The 13,561-nt window shown below is 34.9% G+C and overlaps 1 protein-coding gene across 1 annotated transcript in view; it reads right to left on the reverse strand.

Annotated features, from left to right (window-relative positions):
* LOC106087891 (protein ELYS homolog) overlaps positions 1-13,561 on the reverse strand; it is a 35,692-nt gene that overhangs the window by 13,715 nt on the left and 8,416 nt on the right. The gene's annotated exons all lie outside the window — the stretch shown is intronic.

Here is a 13,561-nt window from a genome sequence, read left to right on the forward strand (position 1 = left end):
AAGGTTCCACGAAGTTGTTTTTATGAACGAAAAAAATTATTTTGTTTATCCTCAAGACAATAGAGATGTCAATTGGTCACTATTGGCTTGCCCAAAAAGTAATTGCGGATTGTTTAAAAGAAAGTAAATGCATTTTTAATAAGGCTTAGAATGGGCAACCCAATATATTAACGGCATATAAGTTAAGGTTATAGTGGCAGCCTGCAAACAGACTCATACAGTCACATTTGTCCATTGTGTTATACCAGGGAAGGATACTTTATTTAATTGGCTATGACAGCGTTCCAAGAGCCTCGATCTTCTGCACTCATTCTAAAATATCTGACACCAATTGATCTTTCCATCGGGCTTTTGGTTGCTGTTGTTGTAGCAGTGTGTTATACACTGAGGCGTCAGCCCTTGAGATGAAGAACTCCATCGGGTCAATCCGGTGCGTACAACCGGCTGCCATGGGATTGCGGGCTTTTGGTCTTCCCGGTTGGCGGTGTACCTTCGTGTTTGTCTTCAAAAAACTTCTTTGCTAAAGCTTCTTCATCCATTCTGACATGACCAAGCCAACGCAGCCGTTGTATTTTGATGCGTGTAACTATTGGGTTGCCCAAAAGGTTTTTTCGCGGATTTTTCATATAGTCGGCGTTGACAAATTTTTTCACAGCTTGTGACTCTGTAATTGCATTCTTTCTTCTGTCAGTTATCAGCTGTTACTTTTAGCTTGCTTTAGAAAAAAAGTGTGAAAAAAGGTATATTTGATTAAAGTTCATTCTAAGTTTTATTAAAAATGCATTTACTTTCTTTTAAAAATCCGCAATTACTTTTTGGGCAACCCAATATGTTATCGTCATCATACAGCCATACAGCCCGCCTATATTCTCCATTAACACAAACTGGTCCATATATTTTACGAAGAATCTCTCTCTCTCTCTCTCATATACTCCAAGCACTGACGGAAGGGTCATTGAAGTCGAAAGGGACATTAGTGCACATAAACATGTTCTCACAGCTTCCGCAGAAATCTGGCTACATATAAGCTCTTGCCGTGTTTTCCAATCAATCAATGACCCGAACACAATAAGTTTCTGTTTTTATGAAGACAGCAAAGCGATTGACCATACCGACCACCATCTAGTGGATAGGCATTCACCGGCCAGAGATATCAGGGCTGATCTACATGATCTAGATCCTGAGGTTCAGCGACCAATAACAAGAGTATTGACCGCCACCCATTGCATCTGAAGTAATTTGCCTCCCTCGGACAACCAGAGTGCAAATGCATATTTGCCCATGAACCTTCCATTAAGAAACAGGGGAAAACTTCTCACACATCAATGAGTGTTGTCCCATTAAAGTTTAAGCTCAATGATAAGGGACCTCCTTTTTATAGCCCAGTCCAAGTGGCGAGCCGCAGTACGACACCTCTTTGGGAAGAAGCATTTACATGGCATAGTATCTCACAAATGTTTCCAGCTTCAGGAGGGGATAACCACCGCTGAAAATTATTTTATGATATCTCGTCAGAATTCGAACCCGGACGCTCAGCGTCATTGGCGGACAGGCTTAGCCCTTTGTAACGATGGCCTCCTAACGCCAAACCAGAGTAGTTATGGTCAATTGCGTTCCGGCAGGTGCAGGCTCCTAAGTCATGAACATCACACAGATCGGACATAAATGTTCCAACCTATGATGTGCTCACAGCTATTCCGTGCCGTGGTCCTTTTTTTTCTGTGGCCCCGGCCCATGGAACCCCCCAAGGTGGTGCTCCAACCTAAGCTATATACATATCCAACGAAATGTATTAACGAGTAGATTACCAATATGAAAAATATGTCTACAAATTAGACCCCGGAAGGATCCAAACGGTCTTGATTTCAAATTAAAATAATTGCAAATGAAAATTTTGCCCAGGAACATTCCACTAAGGAACAGGGGCAAACTTCTCACATATCAATGAGTGCAGTCCGATTCAAGTTTAAGCTTAATGATAAGAGGCCTTCTTTTTGGAGAGAAGTATCACAAATGTTCCAGCATTTAAAGGGGAAAACCACCGCTGAAATTGTTTTTCTGATGGTCTCGCCAAGATTCCAACCCAGGCGTTCAGCGTCATAGGCGAACATGCCAACCTCTGCGCTACGGTGGTGAAATAATTATTAAATTTTTTTTTTCATTTTCATTTTTAATCTATCCTCCAACATTGGTAATCTACTCGCCAATCGCTCATCATTTCATTTGATACCCATATTGCCTAGTTTAGGGGGTTCAAAAGTTTCAAGGCCCCATAGGTCCTTCTCTGGTCCAATTTTTAGACATTTTTTGCACATTTGTAATTTACTCGTTAATATTGGGTTGCCCAAAAAGTAATTGCGGATTTTTCATATAGTCGGCGTTGACAAATTTTTTCACAGCTTGTGACTCTGTAATTGCATTCTTACTTCTGTAATTGCATTCTTACTTCTGTCATTCTACTTCTGTCAGTTATCAGTTGTTACTTTTAGCTTGCTTTAGAAAAAAAGTGTAAAGAAAGTATATTTGATTAAAGTTCATTCTAAGTTTTATTAAAAATGCATTTACTTTCTTTTAAAAAATCCGCAGCCCAATATCTTTCGTTTGATAAGCATATTGCCTAAGTTGAAGCGATTCTCATTGAGGGGGAGTTTTTCGCCCATAGGGGGCGCCACGGCCTTTACCCCAAAAAACCACTTCAGATTCGCCTTCATGAGGTCAACCAATATCTACATACCAAATTGCAGCAGAATCGGAGGTGCGCCCTATAAAGTGCATTTTTGCCCTTTTTCTTGGGCGCCGGTTGCCTTTTCCCTTCTTCTTTCATTTCTGATGTTTTGCACCTTGCTGTGGGGTATCTCGATCTACCATTCTTTGTCTTATTTTTCTCCGTTTCTTTTTCTCCTACCATTTCCTAAGGCAACCACAAAAGATCTAAGGTCTTCGAATAAAGTGTATAGCAAACGAGGTACCTAATCATATGCCCCCCAACCTTACATAGCCTAAGAGGGTTAGTTATATATGGTTGTACGGTTTCCTTTACCATTTTTTGGGCCACCATGTCTAAACACAGAAATATTAAAAACATAAACAATAAAAAATATAAACTTTTTTTACTCATACCTATCTAAAAAATAAAACAATTTTTAATAACTTAAATAAGAAAATGGGCTTCAACAATACATAATTTTTTAATTTCCATGAACAACATCTCCCTTTCATAATTCCATATCTTTGGCTAACAGCAGATAACCAACCACACAATGACCATAGTACAGCAATAAAAGAAAATGTGTATACACACTTTAATTTGTAATTTAATAGCATGCACAAAAGTTAGGGCAACCCTGTCATTCTACATTTCAAGTTTTTAGTACATCAAATAGGAACGTCAGAATGCAGGCTACTTAGCCAGTGTATACAAAATTTACGTATACATACACGCAAACTCATTTATGATTGCCTAAGAGGGCAACCCTGCCATTCTACATTTCAAGTTTTTAGTACACTAACCAAAAACGAGGGAGCGTCAGAAACCAATGTGTGTCGTATTACGTACCACGAATTTTATTTTATTATGGCACAAGACGAAAAAGGTTGCCGTGTGCCAATCAAAAAAAAAAACGGCAACTAATAAAGCAGTAAGTTTTCATTATGAAAGAGGGGAAATTTCGAATAGGTAATATACGTATAGGATAATTATGTTACATATGAACAGGAATTGCCTACCAAAGATAATTCAATAATTCAAATTCAATTTATAAATTATTAAATGAATAAAATAAAGAATACTACTACTACTACTAAACAGGAACTATAAAATGTATAAAATATACATTTTCTTATATTTATAGGTTAAAACCCCTTATTCACAAAACTGAATGCAGCTTAAAAGTGGGTTTATTTGAAAGTTCTATGAAGGAAATTTGTCAATTAAACTACTTTAAAGCTGCATTAAGCTTTGTGAATATGGGCATACATACATATATATTGGAAATTTGTTAAAGCCCTTCTTTTATAGAACTGTCAAATAAACCTATTTTAAGGCTTCATAAAGTTTTATGCATAAGGCCGCTAATCTATCATGCTTTGTATAACATTTTATAATGGTTTACCATTACTATAATGAATGTAAACAAGTATTAGTAGACAAGATCGACAATCTTCATCAGCATCAATTCCTTCATTTAAATTCAAGTAAAATGGGTTCAAGTTTGGATTAGGGAAAATCTTTCAAAAGCCTAAGAATTAAGCCAAGCACAATCTGTTTATATGAGAAAAAGTCGATATAGCCTCGTCCGTCGGTCTGTGTTTACGTACGTTTGTCTGTGTATATCACGAACGAAAAAAGGTGTTGGCTTAAAATTTTGAACAGATAATTCTTGTTAATGTAAGTCGCTGCAAATGGACCGTATTGGTTCAGATTTAGATATAGCTCCCAAGTAGTCCTTTGATTTGACATCCTGGACCCCTGGAAGGTGCAGTTGTTGTCCAAGTTTGCTGACATTCTGCATGCAATGTTTTTTATGACTACCAACATCCGTGGTAGATAATAGTTCCCACATAATCCGATCTTCAGATTTGACAACTTGAGCCTCTGGAAGCCGCAATTGTTATCTGTTCTGGCTGTAATATGAACGCAATTGTACGGTCCAAATATCTAAATGATCTATAAACCGATCTACCACCCTAAAAGTTAAAATTTTTGACCGATTTGTCAAAAATTTGTGACCCAAAGTACACGTGTGCCCTTAAACTAATTTCATATGCATACATTTTTAGGAGAATCCATGAAAATGGGTTCCCCAATATTCGAAATTTTTTACTTAAATTTTTTAAATAAGATTACTAATATTTTAGATACCTATTTGTATATACTTAAGAACAAACAATTTCTCCCCACGACGGTAACCCTGCCATTCTGCATTTCAAGTTTTTAGTACATTAGCCAACATCAAGAAGTACAAGCGACCAATCTACCAGATAGCCAGCAAACACCATACAACCAGCGTAGTGCCAATCAAATTATTTTTAACAAAGGGTTGCTCTATGCCTTCGTAAATGGAATACACGTTGTAAACACCTGGAGAAATATGTGTGTCGATTGCATTGATTGATTGGTTTTGTGCTTAAAAAAAAAAAAGATTACACTCGAGCTATATTGTAAAAGTGATTTTGACTGCTACAGTTTTGTGGTTCTAGCATTTGGCCAGGCAGGCAAGGCAGTGTGTGGAAATTTGTATGTTATAATTGATATTTCTATTACACGGTGTGTGAGTGAGTGAGTGAGTGGAGTACTAAAAACTTTTTTCACTACTTTGTGCTACAACCATGCTTTGTGTTTGGCAAAAATTAATATATCAGTGATGCTAACTATGCCATTATTGACGAAGAGAAGCATTTCAGTTGGGCAAAGTAGAAGCATTTCAATTGGGAAAGAGAATTAAAAAAAAGAATAGATTTAAATAAAAATTTAAAAAATAAAATAGAAGAATTAAATAAAAAGTAAAAAAGTAGTAATTAAAAAATAAAAATTTAGTTAAAAAGTTTAAATAGGACTAATAAAAATAAATTAACATTTTTAAATAAACAAAAAATAAGTAAAATTTAAAAGAAATAGAAAATACAATTTATAAATTAAAATATAAATATAAAATTTTAATAGAATAAATATATAAATACCTATAAAATTGTATTAGTAGTAGTATTCTTTATTTGTTAATTCAACTTAAAAAAAGATTAGATTTTTTAAATAAAATATATAGTAAGTAACAAAAAATAGTAATTCAAAAAAAAAAATAAAAATAAAGTTAAAAAGTATAAATACAATCAATAAAATGAAAAAAAATTAAACAAAAATAGATAAAATTAAAAAGAAAAATAATACAGTATAAAATTTTAAATATAATAAACAATTTTAATAGAATAAATATAAAATTGACACAATTTAAAATATTCTATAACTTATTTTTCATATAAAACTTTTTACATTTTATCAATGTGTTAACCAAAAGAGCGTTGGCTGATTATAAAAAATAATTAGTTGAAAATAGTTAAATTAAAGTAAAGATAAATTAACAGTAAAACAATAATATTATAGTAATAAAAATAGAAAAAAATAATAAAATTTTATATAAAACTAAATTTAATTAATTAAAAAAAAAATAAGAAATTAAAATAATTTAAACAAAAAATAAAAAAGTTTCGTAAATAACTGACATGCTTTCATCCGTATACATATTTTTAGATTCGATCACATGCTTTTAGCTTCAAAGGGTGCCACGGAGCCATAGTTTTATGACATGAAAACTAATTTTATTTTTAATTTCTTTAAATTTGCCAATTTTTCCTAGCAGAAGCCACTTTGACAATCTGTTGCTATATTTAAAATATGACATCGTTTTAAAGAGGAAGCTTCTTTAAGCAGAGTACTGTTTTCTAAAAAAGTTCTAAAAAACTTCAACTAAATATCTTAGTTTACTTAAATATACTAACGGCAAATATTTCTGCAACAATACAATCCTACCATCATATTACACTAGGACTATTCATTCCTAATTGCTAAGTTTAAGACATTATTAAAGTACGAATTTTTATGCTAAATCAAAATATTTCTATGTAAAATTTTGCAAACCGGATAATATTTAGTAATAAAATTTTACTTTTCGAAGTTCTGTAGTCATGATTACAAAATGATATATCAAATAAATGTCAACGCATTTTCCATATAATAGATAACAAAATTTAGATTTTGCATAAAAATCCGGACTCTGGATTTTTTTTAGGCTAATGATTCACACATTTTTAATTTACATTTTTTTATATGGAGTTTAATAGTTGCATAAATGGAGACATTCCTAAATTTGATGAATTATTTTATTTCTTAAAATTTGCCTATTATTGCTCGCTTAATCCCCTTTAATAATCACTTGATATGCTGAAAAGTTGACATCACTGTTTTAAATGTGAAAAAAACTACTATGTAGTGTGTTTGTGTCAAGCGCTGTCTGTTTTTGCTTTCATTCTCCCCATCAACAGCGGAAAATTGTTTTTGCAGTTTTTTTTTCTTATACAAAAGTCAAACAACATTTGCCGATTGTCATTGTGACAGTTTTCCACAGTTCGAATGAGATTAATTTAACCAAGAAATGTGTAAATAATATTAGAGTGGTGCATACAATTCCATTCTTCAGTTCATAAAATTTCCATTGGTAATTCTTTTTCAACATCTTGTTGTTGCTGCTGTTGTTTTACCTTTTTGTAAATGTGTGTAGATTTTCTTTTGACTGTGTTAGTGTATTTAAAACTTAAAATTTATGTCAGAAAGACAATTTGCTGGGTACAACAAATGTAACAGTGGGCCGAAATGGAGAAAAGAAAAGAAGAAATATTCATTTAAAAAATACTTGGCCCCAAAATATCTCTGAAAGCATGTGTGCGTGTGTGTGTGTATGAATGAGTGGTATTTATGGTTTTGCAAAAGCCGAAAGAAACCCCCTCCTATAAACAATTTGTTTATGTTGTCTTGCACTTTGCTGTTGTTGTTGCAAGTAAGTGTGTGTTTATATGTCAAAACTATCCCCTAACACCAACTGCCTGCTACTACTGCTGTTGCTGGCATAAACATGTTTTACACACAAACCACATACATTCAAGCAATCATTCGCCTCTTTGTGTGCTACCCAAAATACCGCCAAAATGTTGAATGATGTTAATGAACTTGCCTTTTTTGTTTTTGAGCAATCACCACCTTACAAATGTGCAAATAACCTGTGCTGTTATATTGAATTTTTAATCCCCCTGTTAGAGTTGCAGGCCCACTGTTGGAAACGCTACCCAAAATAATGTGGTGCTTAGCAGCTCTTTGTATTACCCTCCGTTGTGTAGAGTGTAAAAAATGTGAATGTACAAGAAAGAAATTTGTAGGCAAAAAGAAATAGCTCTTGGGGGAACTCAAAATTTCATCCCTCTTCCTGTATTGGCTTTCGCAAGGAAGAAATAAATGTTGGCTTAATTTCTTTAAGACCTGGACTGCAAGAAGAACGGGTTCTTGGAATTGATCACATTTAAAGTTTTTGGTATTAAAAAAAAAAACAAAGATACCTATATGTATGTGCATATATGTCTTATTAATGTGACGTCACTTGAGGCAACAGCATCTGAAATATAATCCACTTTGAAATCAGTTTCAAGCTGCTATGTGAGTACAGTGTCGAAAATTGCTTTACAACATGGATAGATGGATAAAATAACTATTGAATGTGTTGCCAAATGGTAGTCTCACATGAATATTCCATGGTTTTCTATTGAAACGAATTAAAATGAATTTTTATTATAGATAACTGTACGCCTTTTTGGCTGCTACCAAGCAAAAATGGAACTGTGTTGCTACAAAAGAAACACTGCAAAGATTGCCTACAAACATAAGCCTGAAGAGGATTATGTGGTCTCGCTTTGTTAATGCTAAAGACATTCAATTAAAAAATTTGAGTAAGATGGAGATTTTGGATTTTGCAGGAACATTTCATCCAAATGTAAAATGAAATATGGAAATGATTGGCAGGACGTAAAGGCATCTATGCTTCCGATACCGTAAAAGTCAATTGCTTTTGTTAAAGAGAGCTACTGTAGTGCTACTATGACAAGTAAGCACTCCAAAAGCCGGAGTATCATCAAACCAAATGGTCAGCGGTGAATGTTGCCTAAATATTGCGGGCGGTTCTAGTCATTTTTTCTGTATATGCAGAACTTCTCTACAAAAGCTGTTACTGATGTGCTAAGAGGCTTACGAAATTTGTCTATAAAATCTATATTTGTGTGCTTTTGGATTACTTATCTTGAACAAACAACAAAATGTGCACACCTGATTGAAAAAGCTTTGTAAAGAAAATTCTATTAATGGAAAAAGAAGTCATTACGCAATAATTTTTATAAAACTCAGTTACCTTTGAACATCAACAATTCCTCTTGCAACTAGATAGTGCTAATCTGGAATTTAACACCCATTCACCCACCACATAATGTTGGATATACTAATCTCGTCATTTCGTGCAGTAATCAAAATTGAGTTCGATAGATAAAGCAATTGGTGTGTGATGGTCACAAACTCTTCTTATCCATGTAGGTCGTTGGGGATTATAGATGACCCGTATCAGTTTATATTTTTGATTTCATAAGCGCCTGGAAGCCTTGTTTAGGAGGTTAAGGTGGCGCAAAGGTAATCAATGTTAGCCTTTAGCAACTTAAAATTAGCATTTTAAGTTTGGAATAGAAGAACATTTGGGTGCACCAGGATACCTTGAATCTGTAACGATAACAACTCAAACAACAATGCAGCATTGCATTGATTCATGAAGACTATTTCCAGTATATAAAAGTGATAAATCAATCCCATAATCAATGTGGGATGATTGAATCCAAGAAATTTTCCTGTAGATTAGGTTGGTTTATAGTGGCATTCTGAAATCAGACTCACTAAGACAATTGTTGTCCATTGTGATGCCATAGTAGCCCTGGGGTGAATGGAATCCACATACACTAGTACTAGCTACTAACTCAGCTGCAATGGCGCTCAATTTATTCTACAAGTAATATCTAAATAGAAACATTATTAGAATAGAATAAATCAATTAGCTAAAAGGCGCAAATCAGAAAAGGCGGATTTAGTATCCTAATTGCTCTTGACATTAACGGAATCCTTCCATCCTATTTGTATCAATTGGAAATCCACGCTGTTAGCAGAACAATTGAAAAAGAAAAGTCGCAACGTCAATGGAAATGTTTAGTTTGATGCAGATTGGACCACAAATAGTTATAGTTATACATAAGAATCCATGAAGGCCACTTGGGCGCAGGGGTTAGCATGTCCGCCTATGACGCCGAACGCCTGCGTTCAAATCCCGGCGTTAATTGCAGAAATTTTTGCAGCGGTGGTTTTCTACATTTGTGAGCTATCCTGCCTTGTTAAAACTTCTCCTCCAAGTGGTATCGCTAGGCGGCACGCCGTTCGGACTCGGCAATAAAGTTTAAACATTAATCAAACTGCACTCATTGGTATGATAGAAGTAATCCCTTTTCCTTAATGGAATGTTCTTGGAAAATTTAGTATTTAGTTGTTGTTGTTGTTGTTGTAGCAGTGTGTTGTACACTGAGACGGCAGCCTCTGATGCCGGTGAAGGACTTCATCGGGTCAATCCGGTACATACAACCGGCTGCCATGGGATTGTTTAGTATTTAGTAACCATTGATTGTTGGAAATGCAAATTTGTCAATGAACATTCCATTTAGAAAAGGGAAAAACTTCTCACATATCCTTGAGATGTGAGATTCAACAATTCAAAACTGAAATATAAGGAAGCTCCGTTATATACCGTTCAAACGGCATGCCGCAGTGCGACACCTCTTTGATCTTTAAAGAGAAATTTTTAAATTGCTTCTATGAACGTCAAAACTGAAATATAAGGGACCTCCGTTATATAGCCGAGTTCAAACGGCATGCCGCAGTGCGAAACCTCTTTGATCTTTGAAGAGAAATTTTTAAATTGCTTCTATGCATGGCATAGTAACTGCCAAATGTCGCCAGCTTTAGGAGGGAAAACCCACTGCAGAAAATTTGTTATCTAACGTTCTCACCGGGATTCGAATCCATGCTTTCAGTGTCATAAGATTGATTGTTAGCATCCATGTAACGTAAAAGTTGAGGTCGCCATCTCTCTCTATCGCTCTCTGTCTCTACAGATCCCTACTTCGCGTGCAACTGCCCGGCTCTCATTTATATACGGTGTTTTAACCACAGCTTATCATTGCAATGGACCAATGAATAAAAATAGCCCCCATATAAGTCAACGCCTAGATTTGATTTCTTGAGAACTTATTCAAGCCCTACAATGACCATACCCGGCGCGGTATGACTATGAGCACCACATGGATTGTAACTCTTAGCTCCGATTTATGTGGTGTTCATTGTCGTCATAAAAAGCTCAGCTGAGAGTTACCGGGTACGTCCACAGTTTGCGAATAGTAGAATGCTACATAGGGAGTAGTTGCGAATTCAGATAGTTCTATTAAAAGGCATAGGCCGATCGCCAGTTAGGACCTTTTGAGGTACTTTTCGCCACAATTTTAATCAGATTTGGCGAAATTTCAGCCAAATCGGACATAAATTGCGGCCAGTAAGGGCTCACAAATTCAAATCGGGAGATCGGTTTATATGTGGGAGTTATAGCTGGTTATAGACCGTACTTGACATAGTTGTTTGAAGTCATAACAGAATACTATGTTAAAAATTTTAGCTAAATCAGACAAAAATTACGGCTTACAGGGGCTCAAAAAGTCAAATCTAGAAATCGGTTTATGTAGGAGCTATATCAGATTATAGACCGAATCAAACCGTACTTGACACAGTTGTTTGAAGTCATAACAGAACACTACACGCAAAATTTCCGCCAAATCGGGCAAAAAATGACTTCCAGGGGCTCACGAAGTCAAATCGGGAGATTGGTTTATATGGGGCTTTATCAGGTAATTGACCGCTTTGGACCGTGCTTGGCACAGTTGTTGGAAGTCATAACAGAACATTACGTGCAAAATTTCAGCCAAATGGGACAAAAATTGCGGCTTCCAGGTGCTCAAGAAGTCAAATCGGGGCATCGGTTTATATGGGAGCTATATCTAAATTTAAACGCATATAGCCCATATGCAATGCCCAACGACCTACATCAATATTAAGTATCTGTGCAAAATTTCAAGCGGTAAGCTTTGCGCGTTCGACGGCTATCGTGATTTCGATAGACGGACGGATTCGAATCAGAACGTCGAGATAATCAAGAATATGTATACTTTATGGAGTCTTAGACGAATATTTCGAGGTGTTTCAAAAGGAATGATCGGATTAGTATACTCCTATCCTATGGTGTTGGGTATAAAAATCGTAAAAATTAATTCCTCGTCTGCAGGGCCTTGAGAATTTTTAACACCTTTTAAAAAATTTTGAAAAAATATGTATGTGAAAAAAATTTTGCTGCTGTCGGTGGCCCTAACCAGGGATTACAGCGTGGACATTATAGTCAAATTTTAATCCCCTTTACGACTTTTTATCGTGAGTACTTTTTAATCTCACGGAATTGGATATTTTTGTATGAGTTGCCACATCTCATTGGTTTGGAGGACTCAAATTTGGAAAAATGCCGGCTATACGCCAATATTCGACGAAAGGACCTAGTTATGAGCCTTGCCTTTCTTTCTTTTAGTTTTTTAAGATAGCTGCGCACGCAAAAATTTTTTCATAACAATTTAAAAAGACTTTTCAGCGTTTTTTTTTTAATTTTTTGTTTAAATTCTTTGCAAAATATGGCTTGAAATTTAAAAGGCCCACGTCTCCAACACCTAAGGAGACACTTTTTTTTGATTCTTTTTGTCATATCTGCATTGGCTAGATTTAAGGGCTTCTCCTTCTAGAAATTTTCTGCAGTTTCAATTTTTTTTTTGTTATGAGAACAACATCTTTTTATCAGAGTTCATGTAGTTTGGGGATGCGTTAGACTTCTTTGCTCCTTCTAAGAAATTTGCCAAACGATTTTGAACAAATTTATTCCATATATTGGGTTGCCCAAAAAGTAATTGCGGATTTTTTAAAAGAAAGTAAATGCATTTTTAATAAAATTTAGAATGAACTTTAATCAAATATACTTTTTTTACACCTTTTTTTCTAAAGCAAGCTAAAAGTAACAGCTGATAACTGACAGAAGAAAGAATGCAATTACAGAGTCACAAGCTGTGAAAAAATTTGTCAACGCCGACTATATGAAAAATCCGCAATTAATTTTTGGGCAACCCAATACCATGTGGACGATGTATCAATGTCATGAAATCTTTACATTCGCGAGTTAAAATTAAAAAAAAAAAAAAAAAAACAACGTCTGTTTATCAAAGTTCATGTAGCTTGGGAATGCGTTAGACTTCTTTGCTACTTGCAAAAAATTTCCCAAACGATTTTGAACAAACTTTTCCATATACCATAGTTGATGTACTAATATCATGAAATCTTTACATGTTTTGTTTTCGGTCCGCAGGACTGTGTCAAAATGGTCCTCCACATACGTGAAGTGTAGTTTACAAATATGCAAAGAAATATAAAAATTGGCTGTGAGAAACTTTTGTGCATTGTAAATAGATCTACTCTCTAATGGATTTTATAGAATAACGCCATATTTTGTCAAAATTGACGTGTTCATCGGCCACAGGTCCATCCTATTTGCACTTTTAATATAACCCATTTTGCCTAGCATAGGGCACTTTTCAGCCAAAAGGTTTTCATCGGGTTGAGGTGTTTTTGGGCTCAGTTAAGTATCTGGATTGCAAACTTAATCGTTGTACAAAATTTGGGGTTCAGGGTTCATATCCTTATGCTTCTTGAAGAAAATTTCCCCAACGATTTTGAACTATTTTTTTTTTTCATATAGCATGTGGTTCATGTACCAAAAAAGGGAACTATATATGGGTAGAAAGGCTGAATCTCTCCTCTCTTCATTTGTTCTTTATGATATGTGGCATATTGAGTAGAAAA

Source organism: Stomoxys calcitrans, chromosome 4 (genome assembly GCF_963082655.1).
Source record: "Stomoxys calcitrans chromosome 4, idStoCalc2.1, whole genome shotgun sequence".
NCBI lineage: Eukaryota > Metazoa > Arthropoda > Insecta > Diptera > Muscidae > Stomoxys > Stomoxys calcitrans.